This window comes from Pocillopora verrucosa, chromosome 6 (genome assembly GCF_036669915.1).
Source record: "Pocillopora verrucosa isolate sample1 chromosome 6, ASM3666991v2, whole genome shotgun sequence".
Taxonomy (NCBI): domain Eukaryota; kingdom Metazoa; phylum Cnidaria; class Anthozoa; order Scleractinia; family Pocilloporidae; genus Pocillopora; species Pocillopora verrucosa.
In genome coordinates, this window is record NC_089317.1 from 8254877 (window position 1) to 8266851 (window position 11975).

General features: G+C 39.8%; 1 pseudogene; it reads right to left on the bottom strand.

The window, feature by feature from the left end:
• Window positions 1-6221: 6221 nt before the first annotated feature.
• LOC131799800 (uncharacterized) lies at window positions 6222-9995 on the bottom strand (annotated as a pseudogene).
• Window positions 9996-11975: the final 1980 nt, after the last annotated feature.

An 11975-nucleotide genomic window follows, 5' to 3' on the forward strand; every position in this document is an offset into this window, starting at 1 on the left:
CGGAAAGAGAGCATTATATTTTTTTCTGATTAACCAAACATTACTAATTGGAACTGGCAGTTGCAGGTGGACTTCATACCCTCACCTTCTATTATCTTACCTCTCCCATAAGATGATGTGCATGCTCAGTCTCAGTAAATTCTCTGCTCAGACCTCACATTTCCTTTTGCCATATCATATCTCAATCGTTTTGAGGCTTTTGATTGATTGATTTTTGATTGTCAAAAGACATAAATAACAGTGATGGTTAAGCAATCTTAAAACAGTAGAAATCGCCTGAAACTACAACGGACACACAGGATGTAAGTGTTATTGATTTTACGTGTAAAATATTCATATTTCGAAATATTTATCGTTGTAAATCGACCATATTTCGTTCCCTATACTATTCCTTATAACGTGTTCAAATTTTCAACGGTTCCTCTAGTAACTTAACACTGAGTCAGACAAAGCGTGACGCGTTCATGAATTAATCGTTGGCTTTTCCTCGAGACGTGAGCTCGGGCCGCCTGTGGTTTTACCATCACTGTTATTCACGTCATCTACTTTTATTACGTTGGTAAAATCTGTACAGACATCACACCAACCAACTCGCGCGCAAAGTAAGAAAACTATATTGAAGGCTTGAAATTATGTTACGATTGATTTTCATCAAGAAATGGGCCTGGAATTTTCCACAATAGTGCAAATAATCGTGAAGGCTGATCGCGGAGAAGCGATTGCGTGACGCTCGGTAAGCCGTAAGATGACATGTTATTATATACCAGACGTAAAAACTCTTCAGATTCTCAGTCTGCATTTTGTACCCACTCTGCAGTCTGCAGTCAATATTTTGTATCCGGTCTGCAGTCTGCTGTCTGCATTTTGTACTAACAGGTATCCGTGGCACCAATACAGTTTATTTTTGGTTACATTTATTCGCACAACACACATAATCTACCACAAAATACCTGTGTGTCAGGTAATTCGACATTTTCGTTATTTTCCGCGTTAATACTCTTCTTTCCTTTTGGAAGAATGTAGACCACTTACAATGTTTCAAGTTATTCACCCACCGTACAAAAAAATAACTCTTGCATGCATAGCGTGCCTATGTTTTGAAATAGGTGTATGCCCTTGGCCAGACTTGAGCTCACTATTTCAGAATACTGGTCCGACACCCGTAGTATCACTACACTTGATTCCAAGGATCCAGTACCATCCAGGTATCGCAGTTGCCCTGCTCACAGGGTCTAGTTCAATCTGCAATGGATGGTAAATTTTAACACTAAATACTGAGAAAGACCAACTCCAAGATAATAGGAAAACTATTTAGAACTTAATCGGATGCAATAAATCGCATTAAATTTTAATGAATCTAATTCTTCACTGTAGTAATATAGTATTAATAACAATAAAAAAATGATGATATTGATAATAATAATAATATTATAATAATAATTATTATCATCATCATCATTACATTATCATCATTATTATTACTACACTGTATTGTTGTTGTTGTTATTGTTATGGCCAAACATAGTGTCTTTTTGCATTATTTTATAAGTTATTTACCTTGTGATCTGGAAATGCTACCACCTCCCTTAATTTCAACCTTGCTGGACAATTTGCTTTTTTGGATGGCTGCGCAAGGAATCGATTTTTCTTGAAAATGAAATTGCCATCCTGAAAAGCAAACAGACAAAACAACATACCTGAGGTTGATTTGCTCAACCCCCCTCGTAATTTGGATCAAAATACAAAATGCGCTAATTTATTTGCATTTGGAGGTATCATATAACCCCAGGGTTATCGATATATTTACTAACCTCTTCACGTTGCTGCCGTTGTTTTCTTTTTAGAGCAGCTTTTCTGCCTTTCCCATATTGGCAGTCAAAGAGCTTGCAGCCCATAATATAGAAGGTTACTCCTGTAAACTCTATTTTCTTACCAGTGACCTCTTTGAGATCCTCCCAGTAAAGTCTGTGGTTCCCTTTCCTTTAATCTATAGACAGCCAGCAACAATAACATTGAAAGATCTGTTGGTCACTCACAGTCTTACATGCGGCAATATATTGTTGGAAGATATGATTAGTTTTACTTTGAACGCACGCATACTTATTTACAAAAAGAGATAAAGAAATACAGCTGGTAATAAAACCAAATGAGAAATGAAAGGAAAAATACCGGTAATGATAATTAAAGAGTTGTGTATGTTCAAATAGCTGAAGCTATCCTATGAGTGGATGACCAAAAGTAGCAGAAAATGTTGGAAATTAAGAAAAATAATTCTTAAAATGAAGATGAAAATTTATATTTCTGCATGAATAAATTATGTTCCTGTTTAAGTATAGTTAATTTAGTCAATAATTAACTTCAATAGTATATACCATGATTTCTAAAGTCCTTGTCAGCCTTGTAACAGGAAAATTTTACGGTGCTCTTCGTTTCAAATTTTGAAATCATCTTTTCGGCGTGATCCAAAGACTGAACGTAGCCGAACGTTTCGGACATGGACAAAGAAGATTCTTTCGCTTTTTCGAAATCATATCCGTAATTTTTGCGGGAAAGAATATTATCTTACCTCGCTGCGCTCCGTTCATATACGAATCTTCTGCCTTTAGCTAAAATACGCTATCTTCGTTAATTCTAAACTCTACTCACGGTCAAATGGAACCAAAGGGAATTTCAAACCTAGAAAATACTTGCTTTCTGATTAGTGTCGTACAAGCTCTGCTCTCGGTGACATGTTTTTCCGAATGACTCGCTGGATTGCAGCACAATCGCAAAAAGGGCACCTCATCGTGAACAGGTCTTGCAAATGTATTCAATGTTATTTTAGCACGTCAAAATAGCGGTGACATTGACATTGTATGGAAGACATAAAATCCCAGCAGGCAAATAACATTAACCTTTCGTTGAACCACGTAATTGAACTAAGTACTTCTTTTAATGAACCACAAAATTCGCAATAAATGTAGTAATCCGCTTATTTATTTTTGATATAAAGCTTATTTCGATCTTATGAGAAAATTGGTATCAATCATATTTAAATACGTATTTGACAACTTGATAATCTTGTCAGAACTAAACTGTACCTTTAAAGAAGCTAAGAGTAAAATCTATAAGGCCTTTTCACTGTTTACAGCTTGCTTTATATCATCCCTGGAAGCTTTACACGTCTTAAATATTTGCTCAATTATTTTTGACTCTGTTGTGTTGCGCATCCATCTGAAGTGTGCTTGTTTGAGAGCGCGGGGCGCAAAGAGTGAAAACGGTACGCAAACCTAATCATTTCGACCTCTTACCCCCCCCTCCCCCAGCCCCACCCTCTAAAAAAATGAATAGTTTCTGGACTTTATTGACTTGGAATTTTACCCTCAGTAATTCCTAAATTGACTGATGCCTCACACAAGAGAAAATTATTTTCATATCATAACTGTGCACCACTGAGGCCTTGCATTAATAAAAAGGCTATTCTGGTATGTTCCACTAATTACTCTAAGTCAGATGTGTTTGCAGCAAAGGATGGAAAAAATGAATTATTATCATTATTATTATTATCGTTATTATCATTATTATTATTGTGTTACATACTCTTAAACAAATTTGAAACTTTACCACTCCCCTCCCCCAAAGCAGCTATATGTATACAATACAGAGGCTTTTTAAAAGTCCTCACTGTTCAATGCCTCAAGGCTTGCTGGTTTGGCAGTCAGTGGAAAAGTAATGAAAGAAATACATTCAGTTGAATTTAAATGATTATAATTAAGATTTAAATATCAATTCTAACTCAGCACTGACTCGGTATACAAAAAACAAGACATTGATGCATTATATGAGGTGGCTTGATGCAAATGAGCTAAGAAAGTATTTTTTTTTCGTTTGGTACATAATTATAAAAAAGCCCCATATTCTGTAGTTATGAGTCAAAGTGTGAAATTCAGTACTTTAAGAATATCCAATAGACCTTACTGCAGTTTTCAACACCACCTTGATGGGTCGGTGGGCAGGCGTGACCTTGCAGTATTTGTATGAGAATCCGATGTCAAATAAACACCCGACTGCTGTAAAATATTCACTGCACAATAATTGCTTTTATTGCGTGGCCTCAAGCGCTAACCTATGGGCGGCCGTCACCACCAAAAATACAAGGATGTCAAATAGATCAGCAAATACAAAGATGGTGTAAGGATCAGCTGCAGGATAGCATAGCGAATAAAGGAATGGCATGGCCAAATTATAGACAGTCTAGTTTTCCTTCGTGAAACAAAACAACCTAAACATGAATAGTTTAGCCAAATGAGAAACGGTCTGGTAGCCCATGTTGAGTTGGAACATGAGATTGTGAAATGGACTAGCTCAATTACGAATAGCTTAGCACTCATTTGCAATACAGCACTCAAACGGTGTAGCGTTGCGTCAAATGGCTCAGCCTAATGTAGAATGGTACAGCGTACACACATATGGTGTAGCGCTGCGGGAAATAGCTCAGCGTAATGTCGAATGGTACAGCGTACATAAATACAGCGTAGCGTTGTGTGAAATGGCTCAGCGCAATGTCGAATGGCACAGCGTACATACAAACAGTGTAGTGTTGCGTGAAATGGCTCAGCGTAATGTCGAATGGTACAGCGTACATACAAACAGCGTAGCGTTGCGTGAAGTGGCTTTGCATAATGTCGAATGGTACAGCGTACACACAAATGGTGTAGCGTTGCGTGAAATGGCTCAGCGTCTCCTCTCTGTCTTCTTTTTGTATTTGCTGATCTATACGACATCTTTGTATTTTTGGTGGTGACGGCCGCCAAGGCATCTCGCCGAAACCACCAAAAATACAAACTGCAAATGGAACAGCGATCTGTTGGGGGCATGACGTCATCGTGAAGACTGACACGAAACCATTACATGGCGTAATCGCTGTATGGAATAGTCTTCACTTCGCTTTGCCGTAAAGCAGAGCCAATTCGGTAAGGTAGAGATGTAAGAGTGACTCTGAAGAAAGTCTACATAAGACAACCCCTGGATTGAACCATGCACGTGGCCGTGGGAAGGTAAGCTAAACATTCAGTCATCTGTATGTAAGAACTTAGGTTCAGTAAGAACGGAAATACATTTATGTGCGATGATTTTAGACATATGAAAATTCATATATTTGCACTGCGGTGAAGAAATGAAATCAAGAGATCCTCTCAGCTAAGAACACTACTGAAACGAGTAGTTGCAAATAGGACCTTAACAAATTCAGGCCCTTACGGAATTTGAACCCATGACCTCTGCGATACCGGTGCAGCGCTCTACCAACTGAGCTAACAAGCCAACTAGGAGCTGGTCAATGTGTTGGGTCCAAATAAACCATCCAAGTGATGAATGATGATTTTAGACATTTTTTAAGCTGAACATTCAGTAATCTGTATGTAAGAACTTAGGTTCAGTAAGAACGGAAATATACTTATGTGCGATTATTTTAGACATGAAAATTCATATATTTGCACTGCGGTGAAGAGATGAAACTAACGGAGATCCTCGCAGCTAAGAACACCACTGAAAGGAGTAGTTTAAAATAGGACCTTAAAAAAATTCAGGCCTGTGCGGGATTTGAACCCATGACCTCTGCGATACCTTGAATCTTGAATTTTTAACCCTAGATGACACAAAAACGAAACGATGTGATTGATATTACTGATTCACCACCAAAGAAGAAAAACAAGAAAGCGAGCAGGTCAGTGTAATCTGTTGTTTTAATGCAGGGGGGAGGAAACAAAGTTATGAGGATATGGTCGACAATTTAGCGACCAAATTGTGCGAAAATGCCAGTTAAGTGCATTTAGTATAGGTAATCACATGGCTTGCAATCTGGAACAAATATCCACGAGAAGATTTTTCAAATATCAATAACATTGTACGAGCGTAGCCAATTCAATTCGTTATTCCGGCGTTTTGCGAGAATAATGTTGGAGAATACAAACAAGACATTTTCGGTCTTTCCTTTTAAGAAAATTCCCGACTATATGCCGAAGGTGTCCCGAAGATTTCCCAATACACAATACACACACCAAACACCGAATGTAAAGGCGTGTTTAATTGGCTGTCTGATCTATCAGAGTCGCTGAATGGCTGCATGTTTGTATCCAGAGTATTATTTATTATTACTTATTACTATTACTATTATTTACTACTGAAATCACTAGCAAATGCCTTTCGAAAAACCGTATCCAGGGTACTTTTGCTACAGCTTATTAACGCATAATAATATTAAATTGAAGTGAATTAAGAACATCGCGCTGTGCCTGATTTAAGGAAGCATAGACGGTATTTTCAATGTATACAAGTCCCGTGAAAAGAGGATTTTTCCTTGAAATGTGTGACGGAATCGGATGATAATACGTATTGCTGAAATCACTGCTGTACACTAGCTGTCCAGTTTGCTCGTTTCTCCTTATTACTCTCCTGTCCACATGTTTAATGACTTTATTCGTCGGTGGACTTTTGTACATCGGAGAAAAGTCATTTCCGCAACCATAGCACTTTTGCACCTTGGCGGGTGTTACCACAACCTCATACGCATTAGGTGACATACCAGCATTCCACGACGGAGCCGGTGCTTGTTGCGGCAATGCTGGTCCAATTGGCGGAACCGGTGGGGGCACCTGCATGCGTATACGATGAGAAATTGGAGGCGAGGGTGTTACTTGAAGCTGTTGTATGCCAAGGGGGGTCTGAAAAGGCAGGTGCACTGATAGCTGGGGAGCCAGTATGCGAGGGGATCCTTGTAGCAGTGTATATTGTGGCAGCATTTGGGAGGGTATCTGCAGTGCTGCAGAAGACATCTGTGGTGCCATAGGTGTCACAACATCTGGTTGCTGGAGTGTGGGAGTAGTGTTAGTCTCACTCTTTTCAAGATACTTCTTCGGATTCCGTTTTGACTTTTTTCTACCGCTAGGACGGTGTGACGATTGCGGGTCAATCAGTAAGCTGTGTTTTTCATTGTCATCTTCAAACATCTCTTTTCCAATGGATCGGGCTTTATTTATTTGGCTAGCATGTCTCCTCCTCTGCCGATCAGCGAAGGAAGAGCCACTTCCACCCGATGCAGAACCGAACTGGTAGTTTTTTAGTTCAACGTCGAGCAACAAAGAATCTCGTGTGTCCGCTTGACATGCATCTAACAGTGATAAATTGGGGCGGTCTCTGTGCACCCAACCAGCGTGGATCACCTCTGCTTGATTCATCTGCGGTGCATCCTGTACAGTAAATGCGCGAAAAATGAACCCACGTCTGTCGTGCCACCAAGAAACCCACTGTTCTTAGAAAGCTCTGCCTTCTTTTGCACTGACGAATTCGTCTATTTGTCCCTTTGCAGATTCATAATCTTCCACGGTCGTGCTATTCAACAGTCTATCGCAAAGTCCCTTAAACTCTTCCGCACTATCTGGGTCTGGTTTTTGTGCTTTTTTGTTGCGATGGTCCTTGAAGTGGAACTCGCACGATTTTATTAAGCTTGCATTACCATAAACCCTCGTAATGCCTGCTAGGTTAGCACCCGCCATATCGCTACACCAACCGAAAGGATTGAATTTTATTGAAGGATCGTTTGCCACTTTTCCCAGCGCCTCGTTAAAAAGCGTCCAAAACAATTCAACATTTATTGAATCCTCTCTTTCTGTTTCCATGATCGCCAGAGGGATCTGCTTTCGTAACAATGGATGATATACTGATGCAGTTAAGGTTGTAAAACCCCTGCAGCGTTTTCGCTTTCCGTCAAAAAAACAGAATTCGTTTTTCATAAAATCCTGGCCGTCTTTGTCCATGCTTAAAGCAATTTTTGCTTTTGTAGAACTTGTCTTGAAGACAAAAGAGGGCTTGTCGGGATTTCCTCTTCTGTCGTTTACCTTATAAATATATAGCAAATCCCGTTTATCAGAATACTCTTTGAACGAGACGACGGCCTCAAAGTTATGGCCAAACGGCTCAATGTCTCTTTTAACCTTCTGCTTTATATTAGAAATACGTTTTTTGTCCATGCTAGCAGCGGCTTCTTTCTCAACCTCGTCCCAGTCCATTTCTCGTTGAAAGGCGGAACGAACAAAGGTAGACTGTATTTCAGAAGGCTTTATATTTGGGTTGTCCCTGACTAGTTGCTCGATAGTCTTGATGTCTTTCTTTTTCTGTATCGAAGTAACAGGACATGTGTGTTCTCCAACGTGATAGACGGTAACCTTATTTTTCCCGTAACTTAGGTACCTACGTGCACAGCAAGGTACAACTTCGCCTTCGCTGCCGCATCCTTTGCACACCTGTTTCCCGTCACACTTTTTTTCGAACTGAGTGGTTTTGGTTACCCCGAATTGCATCTTAAATGGACAGTGTTCCTTGGTGCACTTAACAGAACCTTTACAGTCCGCAAATCGTGTGCGAGCATGCCCCCTCCAGACAGTAGGGCAGGTTTTCTTCCATTTTCTTCCGTCTTGAAGCAATTCAATTGTATCAGGTACAAATCCCTTGGACCCTCGACGCTCGACCAAAAGGCAGACTCGTTTTACAGCGGATTTTAACAATCTTTGTTCAAAGTAAGGAGCTGTCAACAGCTTCTCCAAATGTTCGCAGAGAGCAGGCGCTGGCGCACAGCTGTTTTCTAATGAGGCGCTTACTTTCTGGAACCAACAAGTCTACCTTAGAAAAGGATTTGAGACTGCTTGAAGTTGGAGTGACCGTTCTACTTTTAAAAAAGGAAAAGCAGATCTTGCTCGTACAAGACTTTTCTAAAAACTGTCAAAACTGAATTCTAGAAATGTTTTTAGAATGAAATACTGCTAAAAGCAAGTTTTTCGAGGTTTTGGCAGAGCGCGTTTGTTATCACTTTTTATTTGGACATAGTTTGATGCTACTCTGGTTTGCAGATTTAATGAATGTAACCGAAGAAGCTACGATTCACAGACCCAACGTTTCGAAACTCCTGTCTAGTGCCTTCATCAGGGGGTGATCTAAACGCTGCAACAAGAGGTCCTTTTATACAATCACTAATTAGCGGCCTTTTTCTCTGACGAGATGTAAATAGGCGTCAGGAAGCAAACCGCCATCGTCACGATTTAAAGGAGCGTGGGCGGAGTTAATATGCCAAGCCTCCAAACAAAGGCGCTGGTGGTAATGCCGATTAGTTGTGATGATTTTAGAATTATCCCACCCAATTGTATGGTTGGTTAGGCATGTATGCTCCGATAAAGCTGAATTTTCCTTTTTGCAGAGAAAAACCGTGTACCAAACTGACGTTTGGTCTGTCCGGTGTATTCGTTGTCACAGTCATTGCAGGGAATAGAATAAATGACGTCGGTTCGTTGTTCTTTCGTGACAGGATCCTTGGGTTTGGCGAAAATATGCCCCAAAGTCTGAAAAGGTTTTTGAGCAACTTTAACGTTGTGGCTATTCAAAATTCTGTTGATGGGATCCGTAACACCCTGTATGTAAGGAATAACAGCAAAACCAGTCGCTGGTTCCCTTTCATCAAGAGCGTTACTATTTGTAACTGGTTTTTGGCAGTTACGGAGAAAAGTTTTTGTATAGACATTTGCCTTTAGGACATTGGAAACATATTTCCTCTCCTCAGCCTTCGAATCGAGTGAAGATGGTAGACAGTCAGCCCTCCCAAGTAAAGTTTTGGCTACAGACTTTTTATGGCAAATAGGGTGGTGAGAATCGAAAGCGAGGTATTTGTCGGTGTGGGTAGGTTTACGGTAGTCACTTGTCTCTAAATTACCCTGAACCCCTCTGGACACATTTAAATCGAGAACGGGCAAATGTCTATCCTTTTCACGCTCAAGGGTGAATTGGATCGACGGCTCTACTGAATTCAAATGCGACAAGAGGTGCTCCGCTTCATTTCCGGATACCGCAGAAATAACATCATCGACATATCGTTTCCAGAAAAAGGGTTTAACCAGTGAAGTGGCTAAGGCCCTTTGTTCCACGTCTTCCATTACCATGTTAGCAGTGACAGCAGAGACAGGCGAACCCATCGCTGTACCAAAAACTTGTTGATAGTATGTGCCGTTGTATGTAAATTGCGTGGTTTTGAGGCAAAAAGACAGCAGATGAATAATATCCTCCACAGGCAAAGAAGTTCTTTGTCCCAGGGAAGCATCTTCTCTGAGTCTTTCCTCCGTACCCTTAACGGCAAGATCAACTGGGATTTTGGCGAAGAGCGAAACAACGTCGAAAGATACTAATTCTTCACAAGCGTTAAGAGTTTCATCTCTTATGAAATCCGCAAATTCGCAGGAATTTTTGACAGTGTAATCAGTATTCCCAACAACAGGCGACAAAATTCTCGCAAGATAACCAGAAATTGCATAAGTCGGAGAATTAACAAAAGAGACAATGGGTCTCAAAGGAATTCCCGGTTTATGAATTTTAGGTAAGCCATAAAAACGTGGACATAAGCCGTCACTACTGTATAACATTTTGTACGTAGAGTCACTAATTCTACCAGCTTTTTTCAAATCAAGCAACATTTTGTTTAACTTTCTTTGAGTTTTACTGGTAGGATCAGAGTTTAAGACAGCATACGTATTCTTGTCATTAAGAAGAGACAAAGCTTTATCGTGATATTGCTGTTTGTCCATAACCACAACACAATTACCCTTGTCAGCAGATAATACGAGCCTGTCCGGATCCTTTTTGAGAGCTATAAGCGCATTGAAAACATCCTTTTGAATGTTTTTGGGAGGAGGTTTAGCACGCCTGAGTATGCTACTTACTTCTGCTCTCACCAAATGCCTATGATCGTCGTTGAGTTGAGAGATACTCTCCTAAACAGCGGCGACAATTTCGGCAGTCGGTATTTTGCGAGGAGCAATAGCAAACTTCAGACCCTTCTCTAAACCACTCCGTTCCAGCGCGGATAACTCCTTGGAGGAAAGGTTCATGACCCATTTATCTTTCAGAGATGAGCCTGAATTAACAGTAGACCTCTTACTGAGCAAGTGACGGAGTTTTCTGTCGTGTTTCTCTCCCTGTTTGGTAAACGTCTGCAGTTCTTTCGAACTGCAGAACTCCTCGACCCAGGAAGTTTCGGAGTTGTTAATCAAAGCAGAGAGTTCACTGTTCCACCTGGTTGCCGTGTGAACTTTAATACACTTTTTATTTGTTCCTTTTGTCTTTAACCTCGCGCGTGGTATCCAACGAAGGTGTGATTTTTTTCATCGCTTTAAGAAGATGTGGCGAAGAAGGGCTAACACTCGAAACGTCAGCTTTTTTACTCTTTACGGTGACAATTTACATTTTCAACTCAGTTGTTAACACTTAATTACCTGTTTTTAATTTTGTCTAGTATTTTCAAAGCGCCTCAACGTTAAATTATCACGATAGGATTTCAATTGAGTTTTTTTCTTTTTGCTTTATGAAATGTTGCACTTGTTTGTGGTTTTGAAAGTTAGTTCTCTAATTTAAAAAGGACTTTCCTCAACCTGTCACGTAATTTATTTTAGTTTGAAAACTTGCTCTGGCCTCGAGGAAGTCTTTGAGCAAATACTGACGATTCGTGTCGGAATTTACTAAGTATATTTATACAGCTCCACCTTGCGCGAAAGCCACGATGACCATAATTCACGGACGTCAAGAAAACGCAATACAAACGATCTGCTCAAACCTCAAGGGCTTCAGAGCTACAATACAAATTTAAGCTGACAATGAGGACAAACAGATTAAACAAAATGCGATGTAAAATTACGCTGATATGCCAGATACTTAAAATTTGTTGATAAATATTTTTAACATGACTGTTTTTAATGAGTCTTCGACATTGTAGTTCAAATAAATTTATGGAGCTGCAAATATGACTATTTTTTTTCGCCATACACACTATCTTGAAATTTGCTTACGTCCTTTTCATATTACTCATAGTTTATTGAATTGTCGTCTATCTTGTTTAACGCAACGTTAAATCAACACGTAATAATGGCTCGAAATTATTTGAAAAGTTGCTATTCTTGTAAAAT